This window comes from Phalaenopsis equestris, unplaced genomic scaffold (genome assembly GCF_001263595.1).
Source record: "Phalaenopsis equestris unplaced genomic scaffold, ASM126359v1 Scaffold233031, whole genome shotgun sequence".
In the NCBI taxonomy this organism is placed as follows: domain Eukaryota; kingdom Viridiplantae; phylum Streptophyta; class Magnoliopsida; order Asparagales; family Orchidaceae; genus Phalaenopsis; species Phalaenopsis equestris.
The window spans coordinates 7,236-24,112 of record NW_018250986.1 but is presented as its reverse complement, the minus strand read 5'-3'; positions in this window follow the sequence as shown (position 1 = coordinate 24,112).

Sequence of the window (16,877 nt, the reverse complement as noted above, 5' to 3'; positions counted from 1 at the left end):
TCTTTTTGGGATCAACTAGCTGGGCATAAAAAAATTTGTCTTTCGGATGGATATATTGATTATCACCAAATACAAATAGCTCATGAGGATCAAGTGAAAACAACGTTTACCAGTCCTTATGGTTTTAGAGGAATGCACTTTGTTTTATGTAATGCCCCTGCTACATTTCAAAGATGTATGTGGTTATTTTCTGCGATTTAATTAAAAAAGGAATAAGTTCTTATGGATAATTTTTCAATTTTTGGAACTTCATTTGAACATGTTTAGAACATTTATCAGGAGTACTTAAGCGCTGTGAAGAAACAAATTTAGTCCTTAGATGAGAAAAATATCAATTTCTGGTAGCTGGAGGAATTGTTTTAGGACATCACATATCAAAAAATGGTATGAAAGTAGATCATGTAAAAATTCAAGTGATCGCTAATTTACCTCACCCAAGAATTGTGAGGGAAATTAGTATTTTTTAAGACATGCTGGATTCTACAAGTGATATATTAAAGACTTCTAAAAAATTGCTAAGCCTTTATGTCATTTACTCAAAAAAAGATGTAATTTTTAATTTTATTTAAGAGTGCCTAAAAGCTTTTGAGCTATTAAAAAACAAAATTAGTCACTATAAAATAATTTAATATGTGATGCAAGCAATTATTCTATTGGAGCTGTTTAAGACAAAACATGATAAAATTTTCAAAATAGTTTAATATGCTAATAGAACTCTTAATGAAGCTCAAATTAATTATACCACAATTAAGAAAGAGTCATTAGCAATAATATATATTTTTGATAAATTCAGATCATATTTAATTGGAATAAAATGTGTGCTGCATACAAATCATTCTGCTATTAAATGCTTAATAAAAAAGAAGAATGCAAAACCAAGACTGATAAGATGGATTCTTCTTACTCAAGAATTTGACTTAGAAATAGTAGATAGGAAGGGAGCTGATAATCAAATTGTTGATCATCTGTCCAGGCCTGAATTAGAAAAATCACTCTATTTTAAAAAGGAAATTGATGAACATTTTCAAGATGAAAAATTATTCAATATTACTAAGTGGTGTGTTCCATGGTATACCGACATTGTTAACTTTATTATTAGTGATATTATACCATATGGTCTGACATACCAACATAAGAGGAAATTTTTATCTAAAGCTAAGATTTATTTTTAGGATGACCAATTTTTATATAAATAAGGAAACGATCTAATTATTTGTAGATGTGTGCCTTTAGAAGAAACTTATGAAATTATCCAAAAATGTCATGATTCTGATTTTGGGGTATCTTTAGGTGTTGATAAAATAACATACAAAATTTTACAATCTGGATTTTATTGGACTACAATCTTTAGAGTTAGAGACTTTAGAGATGTTAATGCTTATATCAAAACTTGTAATCGATGTCAACCTGTAGGCAATATTTCTAAAAGAAATGAGATGCCCCTCAATTATATGTTTGAATTTGAAATATTTGATGTTCCGGGATTAGATTTCATGGGACCATTTATATCATCTTTCAAAAATTTATATATATTGTTAATAATAGACTATGTATCCAAATGGATAGAAGCTATTGTTTTACCTCAATGTGATGCTCAAAGTGTTGCAAAGCTTTTAAGAATAAACATATTTTTTAGATTTGGGATGCTGAGAGTGATTATAACTGACGAGTGAAGTCATTTTAGAAATGCAATAATAGAGAAATTAGTAAAGAAATATCATATCTATCTTCAAATTGCTACTGCTTATCATCCTCAAATATGTAGTTTGGCTAAATTATTCAATCGTGAAATTAAAAGAATTTTGGAAAAATTTATGAATCCAACATAAATAGATTGGTCAATCAAACTTGATTATGCTTTCTGGGCTTATAAGATTGCATATAGAACTTATATAGGAATGTCCCCATATAGGTTAATATTTGGGAAAGCTTGTCATTTACAGTTGAACTTGAGCATAAAGCATATTGGACAATTAAGGAATTCATCCATATAGGTTAATATTTGGGTAAGCTTGTCATTTACCAGTTGAACTTGAGCATAAAGAGTATTGGACAATTAAGAAATTCAATTATAATTTAAAAGATGCTGGTGAGAAAAGTCTATTACAATTAAATGAGTTTGAAGATATAATGAATGAATATTATGAGAGTGCTAAAATTTATTATAAAAAGATGAAGATGTGGCATGATCAGAGTATTCATACTAAAAATTTTGAGCCAAGGCAACAAGTTTTGCTATATAATACAATATTAAGATTATTTTTCAGAAAAACTTAAGTTTAAGTAGATGGACCCATTTGTTGTGATAAAAGTTTATCCCTATGGAGCTGTGAATATCAAAGATTATAAAATTGAGAAAATATTTAAAGTGAATGGTCACAAACTAAACTTCTATTTTTACAGGGGATCAACTTAAATTAAATGATCTTATGTTGTTGGGTGATACGCCAAAATAATATACTATTTTAAGTACATATTTTATGCTTACTTTTGGTGATATTACACTTTAATGAAGGCTATTTTAATGTTTTTGTTGCAGGTATATCATTTTTAGGCATTTGGAGCAACAATGACAAAAAGGACGAAATTTTGAGCCAAAACAGTGAATTTTTGGATTCTGAAGCATCATGCGCCAGATCGGAGCATGATGCGTCGTTTGATAAAGAACTAGTGCATGAGGCATCAGATCGTCGTATGATGCGCCATAGATAACTTTTTTGCAAATTAATGCGGTTCGAGATGAATTTTGCATGAATTTTTAAAGAGACACTTGTTCTACAAACCTTTTTGAGTAATTTAATGCATAATGCATCTAGACACTTTGTCTAGACACTTTGTAAGGTTCTCTTATGAAGGGATATGTCTCTTGGATCAAATGACATATCTTTTGAATTCAAAAGAGTTAACTTTTGAAGGGAGCTTTTGGAGGGAATTTGGAATTCTTTTTGAAGGTGGTAGCCCAAAAATAGAGAGAAGACTTCAAAGGGGGCTAGAGAGAGACGAGAAGATGAGAGAGAGAGAAAGTTGGCGTGAGAAGAAAGAAGAGAGAAGAGGAGATTTTCTTCTAGGGTTGTAAGAGGAGAGGGAAGGTGAGAGATTTCTTCTTCATTACACTTCCAAAAGAGAATTGAGTGGGATTGTAAAGTGAGAAATGCTTGGAGAGAACTTCTAACAATTTGCTTGGGAGGGATTGTGAGATAAGTTGTCTCTTTTATTTATTTTATTTTGTAAACTTGTTTTTATATATGAAATCTGTGTTTTGTCGTATCCTTCTCATGAATTTTGAGTAGTATTCTTTATCCTTCTCCCTATATTGAGATATGGTTTTGTGAAAAATTGATTTTGTTTTCTACGGTTTTAAATGTTAATAATTTGTGATGATTTTAACTCCGATCTTTATTTACTTTTTGATCTGGCCGATTGAAATGTTAAAACTTGTTGAGAAACATATGTTCTGAAAAGGGATATGAATTTTACAACGTAGGGAGGGTCACATTTGAATTCATAGGAGAGTATGTCATACACGGAATTGGGTACATATAAATAGGGAAATATACTTTGTTGGATGCAGAATTGGAGATTTTAAGGTGATAGATTAAAATCCCCAACTTGGTCCAGTTGATTGAAACTCTGGGGTGGCAGCCGATATCCTCCCAACCTAATCACGAAATTAGGAACCAAACTATGGATTAGCCAACATTTTTTATAACACTCGCACGAAGGTAAAGAACAAGATTACTCCTACTTGGCACAAAATAGTATATATATATATATATATATTCAAATGATTTCAATTTCTTCATAATTTATATACTTATTGTAAAGGGGAATGATGTTTTCTTAAATTTAAACTTTCTATCATTCCGTCAAAACAAAAACTTTATTTTGTTTTTGTAATTTAACTTTTGAAAAGTTAGTTCTTAGTTAGTTAACTTTATTTTTCAACTGCATTTTATATAGCATTTATCTTAGTAGTTAATTTTCAAACTTTGCACCTTACTTTTGTTTTTATATTTTTAATTATAAAATAATTTGAAAAACTTAATTAAAAGATTTTCCAACTTCCATGTGGGATCGATATTTAGAACTCCATTAGAGCCATTTATTACTTAAACGATACGTATACTTGCATTGATTTTTACGGTGATTTGGCAGTTTAAAAAGAGTTTTAAAAGATAAAATATTTTCATAAAAGGTATTTTTGTTGGGATTATATTACATATTTATTATATATCTGTCATGTGTAATTTTGTAATATTAAAAAATATTTGCAAAATTTATACACTACATCTACACCCTGCCATCAAGTTTTTGATGTCGTTGCCGGGAAAGTAATGAAAAGTATTATTAAGTATTTTATTTTATTTTAAATATATATATATATATATATATATATGTAGAGTGTTTGTAGTTTACTTTGAACATTTTCTTATTTAAGTATGTTTTTTTTAACTACTTGCTTTATTTTGTTTATGCGTAGTGTATGATCTGAAAATTTAGTACCTTACGATTCTGAACTAGAGAGAACTATTAGAAAAATTTGAAAACAACAAAAAGAGAAAGATCATTTTAGCAAAATGGCTTGCAATTTAAACAATGTTAGAAATGAAAATGAATATCATCAAAGACCTTTAAGAGATTACATTAATCCTACAACAGATGAAATTCATTAAGTATACAAAACCCTGTTGTAGCTGCCAATTCATTTGAGCTTAAACCTCGTATTATTAAAATGGTAAAAAATAATCAGTTTGAAGGAACACAAACTGAAGATGGTAATTTACACATTGCTAGTTTTTTGGAATTGTGTGCTACATTTAAATTTGATGGAGTGTTGAACGATACTGTCAGGCTTAGAGTTTTTCCTTTTTCACTAAGTGATAAAGCTAAGATGTGGCTAAACTCATTAGCACCTGGATCTATCAGAACATGAAGAGATTTATCATAAAAATTATTATTTAAATTATTATTTAAGCATTTCCCACCTTCAAAAACTGCTAAACTTAGAAATTATATCACATTTTTTTTTGTCAATTTGAAGGGGAATCAATTTATGAAGTATCAGAAAGATTTAAAGATCACATTAGAAAGTGGTCACACCATGCATTGCTAGATTGGTTAATAATTCAAACTTTTTATAATGGGTTGGTTCGATCTCTTAAGTCGATAATTGACGTTGCTGCTGATGGATCATTAATGTCAAAACCATTCGATGAGTATATTCATTAATTGAAGAGATAACTACAAATAATTTTCAGTGGCCCTCTGAAAGTGTAAATCCAAAAAGAGTAGTGAAGTTTAAGAAGGATATTCATAATAAAAAGGAAGTTTGTAGACAATAAGACTGTTGCACTCAGCGAAGAGTGTAACACTATAATTAAGAAAAAGCTTCCTGAAAAACTTAAAGATCCTGGATGTTTTACAATTCCTCGTGCTATTGGCGAATGCTTTTATTAAATGGGGAAAAACTTTATGTTATTTTAGGAGCCAGTATTAATCTTATGTTGTTATCAATATTCAGAAGGTTGAGCTTAGAACATATTTCACCTACAACTGTAACTCATCAGTTAGCTGATTGCACGATTACCTATCCTAGAGGAGTTATAGAAGATGTTTTCTTAAAAGTTATTAAATTTATCTTTCCTGTGTAAATTTATCTTTCCTGTGGATTTCCCGTGGAATTTATTGTATTAAATATGGAGGAAGATAAAAAAATTCCTATCATTTTAGGAAGACCATTCCCAGCCACTAGAAGAGCTTTGATAGATGTGCAAAGGAGAAATAACTATGAGAGTTAGTGATCAAGAGGTAATATTTAATATTGCAAAATCAATGTGATACCCTACAAAAGAGCAAGAGATTGAATGCTTAAGAATGGGCATTAATAAATATTTAAGCCATGAATATTTTAAGAAAACTTTTGAAAGAGAACTTGAAAAGAAATATATGGAATATCAAGTTGAGGATAAAATTCACAATGAATCTATAGGAGAGAGTAAAGAGGATTTGGATTATGATCAGAAAAAATATGAAATGTTAGATCCTACAGGAAGAAATAAGAATTTGATTTCATCTGTTGAGAAAACTCCTGAACTAGAACTGAAAACACTTCCTACACATTTGAAGTATGCATTCTTAGGAGATTTATCTACATTACCTGTTGTAGTATCTTCAGAATTAACTGATACATAAGAACAAAAGTTGTTGGAAACTTTAAAAAGATATAAGAAAGCCTTTGGATGGACATTAACTTATATTAAAAGAATTAGTCCTCCAATTTTATTAGAAGATCAAAATGAACCAAGAGCTGATCCTTAAAGGAGATTAAACCCAATGATGAAAGTAGTTGTGAAGAAAGAGATTTTAAAATGGTTAAATGCTTGAATAATATATTCTATTTCAGATCGTGCTTGGGTAAGTAAAATTCAATATGTTTCAAAGAAAGGAGGTGTGACTGTAGTGACAAATGAGCATAATGAATTGATATCAACTAGACAAGTCACTGGTTAGAGAATCTGCATAGATTACATAGATCTGCATAGATTATAGAAAATTAAATTCTGCCACCATAAAGGATCTTTTTCATTTACCCTTTTTGGACCAGATGTTGGATAGATTGTCTAGGCATAAATATTTTTGTTTTCTAAATGGATGTACCAGTTATCATCAAATACCTATTGCTCCAGAGGATCAATAGAAAATAATATTTACTAGTCCTTATGGAACGTTTACTTTTCGGTGAATGTCCTTTGGATGAAGTAATGTACCTGCAACATTTCAAAGATGTATAATGTTAAATTTCAGTGATTTGATTTAAAAAGGGATTGAAGTCTTTTTAGACAATTTTTTGTATTTGAACTTCATTTAAAATATGTCTAAATCATTTAGAGAAAGTTCTAGAGTGTTGTGAAAAGACTAATCTTGTATTGAATTGGGAAAAATGTCAATTTATAGTTGCAGGAGGAATTGTACTTGGGCATAAAATTTCATACATTGGCATGGAAGTACATTTTGCAAAAATACAGGTAATATCAAACTTATTTCCACCTACTACTGTAAGAGGAGTTAGGAGCTTTCTAGGACATGCTAGATTTTACAGGAGATATATTAAAGACATTTTAAAAATTACAAAACCTTTATGCAAACTTCTGGAAAAAGATACAAAATTTGACTTTAATCAAGATTGCCTTAAATCCTTTGAAACTTTAAAGGAAAAATTGATCACTGCTCCTATAATTGTTTCATCTGATTAAAAGAAACCTTTTGAATTAATGTGTGATGCTAGTGATTATGCAATTGGAGCTGTTTTAAATCAGAGATATGATAATATTTTTAAAGTTATATACTATGCTAGTAAGACTCTTAATGATGCTTAGATTAATTGCACCACCACTAAAAGAGAATTATTAGTCATTGTGTATGCTTTTGATAAGTATAGGTCATATCTGATTGGAGTTAAATGTGTTGTGCATACTGACCAATCGGCTATTAAATATTTGATGTAAAAGGAGGATGTTAAACCAAGATTAATTAGATGGGTACTTCTTATGCAAGAGTTTGATTTTGTAATAGTCAATAGTAAATAGAATTGCTGATCATCTGTCTAGGCTAGAACAAGAAGAAATACTTGATTTGGAAAGAGGAGTTAATGAAACATTTTCTGATGAACAACTTTATGATGTAAAAGGATGGGAAACACCTTGGTATGATGATATGGTAAATTATATTGTTAGTGGTATTTTACCTTATGGGCTGACAAACTAGCAGGAAAAGAAATTCATTTATGATGCAAAATCATAATTTTGGGATGGTCCTTATTTATATAAATAATGTAAAGATTTAGTAATGAGATGATGTGTGCCTTATAAAGAAATTCAGGAATTTATGTAAATTATATTGTTAATGGTATTTTACCTTATGGACTGACAAAATAACAGGAAAAGCCATTTAGTTATGATGCAAAATCATAATTTTTGGATGATCCTTATTTATATAAACAATGAAAAGCTTTAGTAATGAGACGATGTGTGCCTTATAAAGAATTTCAGGAAATTATCAACAAGTTTCGTGATTCTGAATTTCGAGGTCATTTTGGGAATGATAGAAGTGTTCATAAAATTTTTCAATCTGGATTTTATTGGTCTACTCTATTTAGAGATATTAATATAGATATAGATATAGATATAGATATATATATATATATATATATATATATATATATATATATATATTAACATGTGATCAGTGTCAGAGAGTAAGCAATATTTCAAAAAGAAATGAAATGCTTCAAAATTTTGATTTGGAAATTAAAATTTTTTATGCATGGGGATTGGATTTTATAAGACCATTTATACCTTCATTCGTAAAAATTTATATATTGATTGGAGTGGATTATGTTTTTAAATGGATTGAAGAGATTGCTTTACCTCGATGTGATGCTCAATGTTTCAAAATTTTTAATTAAAAATATTTTTACAAGATATAGAATGCCAAGAAAGCCGAGAGTAATCATTACCGATAGAGGATCTCATTTTAGAAATGCAATAATTGCAAGATCAGTGGAAATAGATAATATAATGCATAAAATTGCAACTGCTTATCATCCTCAGACTAGTGGTTTAGCAGAAGTATCTAATCATGAAATTAAGAAAATTTTGGAACAGAGTGTTAATCCTAATAAGATGGATTGGTCTATGAGAATATACACTACATTATGGGCATACAGGACAACCTATAAGACACCTATAGGAATGTCCCCATATGGATTAGTTTTTGGGAAGACTTTTCACGTGCAAGTTGAATTGAAACATAAAGTTTATTGGGCTATCAAAGGCGATAAAAGAATTCGAATTCAATTTCAATTTGAAAGATGCGGGTGAGAAAAGATTATTGAAATTGAATGAGCTTAAGGAAATTAGGAATGAATCTTACAATAATGCTAAGATTTATAAGGAACAGATGAAAGAATGGCAAGATGTATGATCAGAAGATAGTAAAAAGAGAATTTGAACCTTGACAAGAAGTTTTGTTATATGATTCAAGATTAAAATTATTTCTTGGAAAATTGAAGTATAGGTGGAAAAGGCCATTCAATGTTATAAAAGTCTATCCCTATGGGGCAGTTAATATTGAAGACCCCAAGACTGGAAGAATATTTAAAGTGAATAGACACAGATTGAAATCATATTTTGATGGACAAATACCAGCTTTTAAAAAGAATGTAATGTTGGGTCAACTAGAAAAAGACTAGGAGTGTCGAGCTGATGACATTAAACCAAGTGCTTTTTGGGAGGCAACTCATATTTATCATTGTTTGTTTGCTTTTAAGTTTGTTTTGTTTGAAAATTTTCACATATATTTATGTTTAAATCTTTATGTAGTCCATGTATTTCATAAAATATTTAGAAACATCTTTATTTTCCTAATTTTATCAAAAAATGAGAATTTAATGGATCGAAATCAAAACAGCGAAGGTTTTGAAACTGGCGCATGATGCGCCGAATTCTGCATGATGCGCCAAATTCCAGAGAGATGGCGCATGATGCGTTGCGTTACCAAAAATGATTAAAATGTGTCAAAAGGTAGTTTTTGGTTGTTTTTGGGGGTTTCCTCTACATATAACTCCTAAAAACCAATTAATAAATATATTTTAGAGGGAAAATGAAGGAAGAGTCACCACTCTTCAAATCCAATGGCTTTTCACTCTAAAAATTCCGCTAGATATGGAATTTTCAACCGGAGAAAGTTCGTTAGTTTTGATGTGCAAAAGTTACATGATCGAGTTCTAGTGAAGAATAAGCTTATCAAAGAAAGGGGATTTGCGAATCAAGGATTCAACACATTGAATACTCGACTTGAAGAGGCTATTTCGTAAAGGCTCTGGGATGTGCTTTGCTACACTACTATCGCTGTTGTTGTTCCTGTAGTAAAATAATTTTATGCAAATCTTCATCAAATCTTCATGGACTTCATGGGATCAACCAAGGAATGATCTACCTGCAAGACAGGTTTGTGCAGTTCACTCCTTCAAGAGTAAACGAGATGTTTATGATTGAGAATGTGTCTATCCACCATTATGCAAATTTTACCCCTATGAAAGATAAGATGAATGAACTTTACCGCTACCTTACAGATGAAGATGCAAAGTGGGTGACCAGAGATGATGGAAATGTAAGTTTTCCCTCATCATTTTTAAATCCAGTTTCAAAAGCCTGGCACTTCCTCATTGCATCGAATTTATTGCCAACCAGGAAAATTAGTAAGGTAACTAAGGAGAGTGTCATTCTGAATTACTGTATTCAAACTGCAAAACCTATTGATGTTGGAGCTATTATTGAGAAATTGGTTTTGGGTTTGGTTATCGATGGATCTGCAACTGTGCTTGGACATCCATCCACTATTTTTCTATTGTGCAGTCAATCACAAGTACCTTATGAAATTTGGGAAAAAGTGATTCTTCCTTGGAAGCCATTGGATTTAGAAGTTTAGTGCAACTGTATTGGAATGGGAGATGAAAATGATATGAATGTGTTGATGGATCAAGAATCTCAGAATTCATCACCTGTTCAGCCGTACTACAACTCGAGTGCACTTTTGAAGAAGATCAAAAAGATTGAAAAAGAGGTGCAGAATCTCATGCATGTGATTGAGAATATTATTGAAATGTTGGATCATCTGGATTGGAGATTAAAGGAATATTTTGAACATACTAGCGTATTGAAGATGGTTTTGTATGTATGTTCAAGTAACATTCTTAAATTGAGAGGGAAAATTCAACTGATGAATTTCCTTGTCGACCCTTCGACAACTTGTATGTGCACTACCAATCTATGGAAGTCATCTAGGAGGATGATAGTGAAAGAAGATGTTTGAACATAATTTATGCACGGAACTTCTGTTTAGTATTATTTGTTTTAGTTATTTTGTCGTGTTGGATTGCATTTTCTTGACCTCACTTTTGGTTGAGGTTCAGCTTTTCTGCTTAAGCAACTTAAGGTCTAGCCATAGGACTTTCCTATTGAGTATTCTTAGAAAACTAGACAAGGAACCCTCACCATTAGAAATTTTAAACTCTTCTCAACTCAACTTGAAGTTCCACATATTGGTCATAACCTATAGCACTTAGTAGGTTGGATCACTATGGGGGGAAACTCAAGATGAGTCACCCTTAAGATTGCTGGACCTTAGGGTTAACCCTTGGGTAAGGCTAAGGCACTCACTTGCAATCACTTGCACTCACAATCACTCACTCCCTTAAACCCAAAACTTCTAGGCTTTGGTCCCTTGATACTTTTGGGAGACTCCTATAGGTGGTCCCCTAAATCCATTAGCCCTGGTCTAGGGTTTGGCTAAGACCACTACATAGAGGACCCAAAATGGGGTTTCTATTTGTCCATGGCTTATTAATGGTGGTTGGTACTCCAACTCTACCAAGATACCCAACTTAGCCTTTTGGCCCCTAATATCCCCCAAATTACCTAGATACGCTTGGGACCCCAAATTTGGCCAAAATCTCCAAATATAGCCAAAATACCCAAATTGGTTCAAAAATCATTTCAAACACCCTGAAAACACCCAAGTTACCCAAAATCCCCAAATTGGTCAAATTACCAAAATACCCTCATTAGCCCAAAATTCCAAAAATTCCAAAAAATCCCAAAATTTCCCGAAACCTCCCAAATATTTCCAATTTCATTTTCCTCAACTATCACACGAACTAATTTGGCCAATTTAACCATCCTTGATCGAACCCCCCAAATTGTCCTTTAAAGGCTCATATTTTCTCCAAATCACCTCAAATGTCTATCCAATTGGTCTCAATTTCCCCAATTTCAATTCTAAACTCAAATTCACTCTTCATATGACCAATGAAGACCAAATCCAAGTCCAATTGATCCATGATTTGAACCCAATTTTGGCCCCATGACTTAGTTCCGCCAAATTGAACCCATAGGTCACTCAATTGGCCACAATTTGTGTTGAAAAATATTCATAACATTCTTACACATCAAATTTGCCTTCAATTGGCCTTGGTAGGACCTCAATTTCATTTGATTTCAACCTAAGTCCAAAAGCCCCAAATTTGCCCCAAATTGACCATGTCTCAAAATTTAACCCCAAAATTTTCACTCCATCCCTTCATGAAAAATCTTCACAACGCCTCCCTTGATCATGTGGACCATTTAATTTAGACTTAGCCCAAGTCTAGCCCAACCTAGACCCATGTCTAGCCTAACATGCCCCAATTGGCCAAATCTCAAAAATCCCTCAAATTGACCTACCAGTTGACTCAAAATCACTTCAACCCTTCACCAAAAATCTTCATAACAATCAGCTACACAATTTTGATCAATCAATTGGGTCATTTGACATGGCTAACCTAGCCCAAACCCGAACTTTGATCACTTGAACCCACATTGAACCTATGCATTAAAGATGGCCTAACTACCCCAAAGTCACCAAATTAACTGCACCTCAGCCATTAGTCACCTCAGCCATTAGTTAGACCCTAAGACTAAGCCAAAACCCATCTAACCACCTAAACTAAGCCATTAACCAAAGGTCCCCTAAATTAAGGGATTTCATTCCATTTTTGCTTAAGCTTAGAATATATTTGCCAAACTTAAACCTCAATCCACTAAATTGTTGTGATACATTCCCCTGGGTTCCCTGAGCTCCTAGCTACCTCCCTCTGGTCGGCTGGCCAGTCTAGTGGCCGGAAAATGGCCAAACTGAGAGCCACCCCATGGAGCTTCACCCAAATCAAACCTAGAGGCCAACTCATCCAAATCAAACTGTAGAGCTCCTCTGCCCTCCACCTAAGCACCACAATGCACCCAAACTTATGCCTTGAAAGCCACCTCATGGTAATTTTTATAAAAACTCACCTCCATGAGCATGGGAGGTGTGCTAAAATTTTCTCAGAGAGAGCTTCCCAAATCACTTACCGAGCTTCCTTGAGACCTCCACAGCCCATTCCGATCACTCTACTACCTTGGTTATCCCTGTATAATCCTAATTTTGAGCTTAAAAATTTGGGCAAAAACAGGACATCTTTGAAAACTCCACCAAACTTCAATTGCTTGTGCCCACACCTTCACAACAGCAAGAGAAGACAAAGCCCCATGAAATTACCCTGTGAAAAAGCCTCCACCATTGCTTTAGAACAACACATGAAATCGAGCTTGGTCGAATTCATACCTAGGTTTTACACCACAGCAAGATGCTTAATCCCTAGCCTCCTTAGACCCCAACGAACGTGCCAAGACCCTCAGATTGAAGCTTCACTTCTCAGAGCAAGGGTATAAAACTTCTCCTTCTCCTGAGCCTATTTTGACTCTCCATTTGATTAAGCTTAATTTAATTACATGATTACCACATGAATATGTTCATCTCACTTAGACGAGTCGATATAATCAAACCCAAAGTGATTTGGTTGAGTCTAGGCTGAGATCTTAGGGTTTTAGTGTGGACGGTCACGGGATCACTCTATCGGGGACGATTACTGGGAGCCATCCGATCGCGTGTGTATCGGATGGACGAAGGAGATCAAGCCAGATAGAGCTTTGGAACATAAACTGCTGACCGAGTCAGCACTGAGGTGGATGGCAGTGTCGAATGGGAGCGCGCCACGTGGAGCTTCAAAGCCGTCATTGGTTTACGCGGCGCCACACATTTAAATAAATAAATAGGGTATTTTTTTTATTTAAATAACTAGCGCTAAAAAAATTCATATCTTGGTGTAGAAAAATCACAAAAATAAAATAACAATACCCTCTTGCTCAGTGAACAAAAGAAAATAATGTGGAAAAAATTAAAGTCCATTTGATGAATATTTTATTTTTAATTAATTAAATATTGATTTGAATGTTTTGATTCTCCATGCATATTGACACTTCACAATGGATTGAAATTTTAACATGTTATATCCTCTATTAAGGGAAACATCATCTGATTTTTCCAAAATCATAAGAAGTCTCTAGACACAGATCTATATTTTTCAAGTTTATGCACATTATTTTCTTAAATTAATCATGAAAATTAGCATGTTGATTAGAAAATTCCAAGAAAATTTTGGAATGTTTATGATGACCAGGGAGCCTTTAGAAAAAATTTTCATGAGTCAAGTCATTTAAAATTCACCAAATTTTCACAAACACTAGATCACTAAGATAATTAATTTTGGAAAATATAAACATCAAGATGACCTAATTTTTTATCTCCACTGTTTTCTAAGATCCAAAGAACTCTCCATAAAAATTTCAAAGCATTTTGAGTACATTTGATTGTCCATTTTTATGATCCAAAGAACTCACCATAAAAAATTCAAAATATTTTGAGTTCATTTAATAACTTAAGTTGATTTCTAAAGATAAACATCATTTTTGAGATTTAAATGATTTTTAAAAATCAAAATATAACTCAAAAATCTATAAAAACTTATTTTTTGAGTTCTCTAAGATCAGGGGTATTTTCTAAAACTAAAAACTTCATTTTTAGCCTATTTTTAAATATATAAAATAATTAAAAATTCATAAAAATCACAAAAATAATAAGACACATGGAGATGTTCTAAGTTGCTTCCTAATCACTTAGGAACAATTAGAATATTTTTCCTAAATTTCTAAATAAGGAAACTAAATTTCAAAGTAAGAAACTAAATTTCAAAGTTTAAAAATAATTTTTAAAGGCTAAAAATGAGTTTTCACTAAAATATTTCAAATAAATCAAATAAAATTTAGAAAAATATAAAATCTTCTTCTCTGTGCTCTTTAACCATAGGGAGACTTTCAAAACTTAATTTTTCCCATTTAAAATGTTTTATATTTAATAAATACCACAGAATTTACAATAATTCTTAAAATTCAGATAAAATTCAAAAAATCATGAAATTTGGTTCAAAGGATTCTCTTGTCTAAGCCTACATACAACAAAAAATTTAAGGAATTAGGATTTACCTTGGTTAGGTTAGGAATTTTCTTTGAAAAATCTTATTTTTCCATAAAAGTAATTATATAAAATAAATTAAATTTTGAAAAAAAACATTTTCTCCACTAATGTCTTAATTGACCTATAAATGAGGTAGGATAAAAATTTCAAAGTCATTTGAATTGAATTTGACATTGAATTTGACAAATTTGACAAGTTATGAAGTGTTAGAGCCTTAAGGGCAAATGTGTAATTTTTGAAATTTAGCCTTAGTTAACATTTAGGCTTAATTCAAGAAGAAAAATAGGTAACCTCTGATCTTAATCGATTTATTTGATGTTTGAAACACAAGGAGTTAATTGGTAGAAACCAACCTCACTTTCTTAATTAAAAAGATGAGTTAATAGATTTCTAAATTAGTAAAATTTGGAAGTTTATTAAAATAAAATGAACCTACGGCTTAGGGGTATGACTTGAAGTCAATAATTAATCAATTTAATACTCCTATTTTGATTTTCAAATAAATTTCAAATCATGAATCATGACCACCTAAAGCCTAACCTTTTCAAAACTAATTAAGACACTCAGCTAGGTCTTAAGGGCTTAATAGTGACTTAGGCTAAATCAAGTTTCATTTAAATGAGGATTAGACTAGTAAATATCATTGAAAATTAAAACATCTTTCAAACACTACAAGCCCAATTAGGGTTAAAATTTGGCGAAGTGTTCCAACAACACTAACTTGCCGCTTTAAGAGTCTTCACCCACATAATTCTTAAATTGAATCACAAGTGATAATTACCCTATGCTTAGGGATAATTGAGACATCAGTGCTCACTGAGCATTAAGGGTATTTACATGATGACTTATTAAGCAACATAATAAGTTTAAAAGAACTCAGGATTTTCCACCAGGCAATGAGAGAGTAGCAAGGACCTGCTTCTTTCTCTAGATCTGTTGGATATCTTGATGACCTACTAAACTTAATATGTTTATCTTGACAAAATCATCCTTAATTAAACTCTTAAGGACCCATCAAGATATGAAATAGGGTTAGGAAAACTACCAAAACCTTACTTTTTGCCTCTATATAAATTGCTCTGACATGCATTTTAATTTTCAGGTGGTGGAACGAAAAGACTTGCCATGTACGCTTTTACAGTTTTCAGCGTCTTTCTTGTCCTTTTATGCTTATACAAATTTGCATGGAAAACTAAAACTATCAGGATAGCCAAAAATCCAAAACCAAAACTAAAACTAAAATCAACCAAGATAAAATTCACTGCCACAACATTCAAAATATAAAACAACTCAAAATTTAATCACAAACATCACATAAAACTACAACTTCAACTAAATTAATACATCTCTATCAGATGATCGGGAATACCTCGGAGGAGGTAACCAACGGTTGCTAACGAGGCTTCCCACGGTCTAAATTGAAATTATCTAAATGAAATTATGGACCTCATTAAGTTGAGTTTAGTAAGTTCATTTGGACTAAGTGAATCCAATAGAAAATAGTGGTGCCGGAACGAGGGAACCGTAAGATCTTAACAAGTGTCGCCATAGTTAACTTTAACATGCCCCCATAAAATTCATAAAATTTAAAGAACTTCAACCATAGGGCCACCTGATTTGACATTATAACTTGACACACTAGAAAACTCAAACTCGTCACAATAGGGAGCTTGGAGTTAGCATGGTAGGTAGCACCGCCATCTTCAACAACAAAACCTGTCTTCCTCAATTAAACCAATCTTCCTACCTTAGATATAGACAACAAAGCCATAGGACTTCGAGGTTTCTTGCTTATGCAACTTAAATCCTCACCTTATCTTTAGGCCTTTGTATAGCCCTGTTATACAATATAAACCCTAACTCGTCTTAGGATTTTGAGGTTGTCGTTTGTTACGACCTAAATCCTCACATCTTCCAGGCTATTTGTG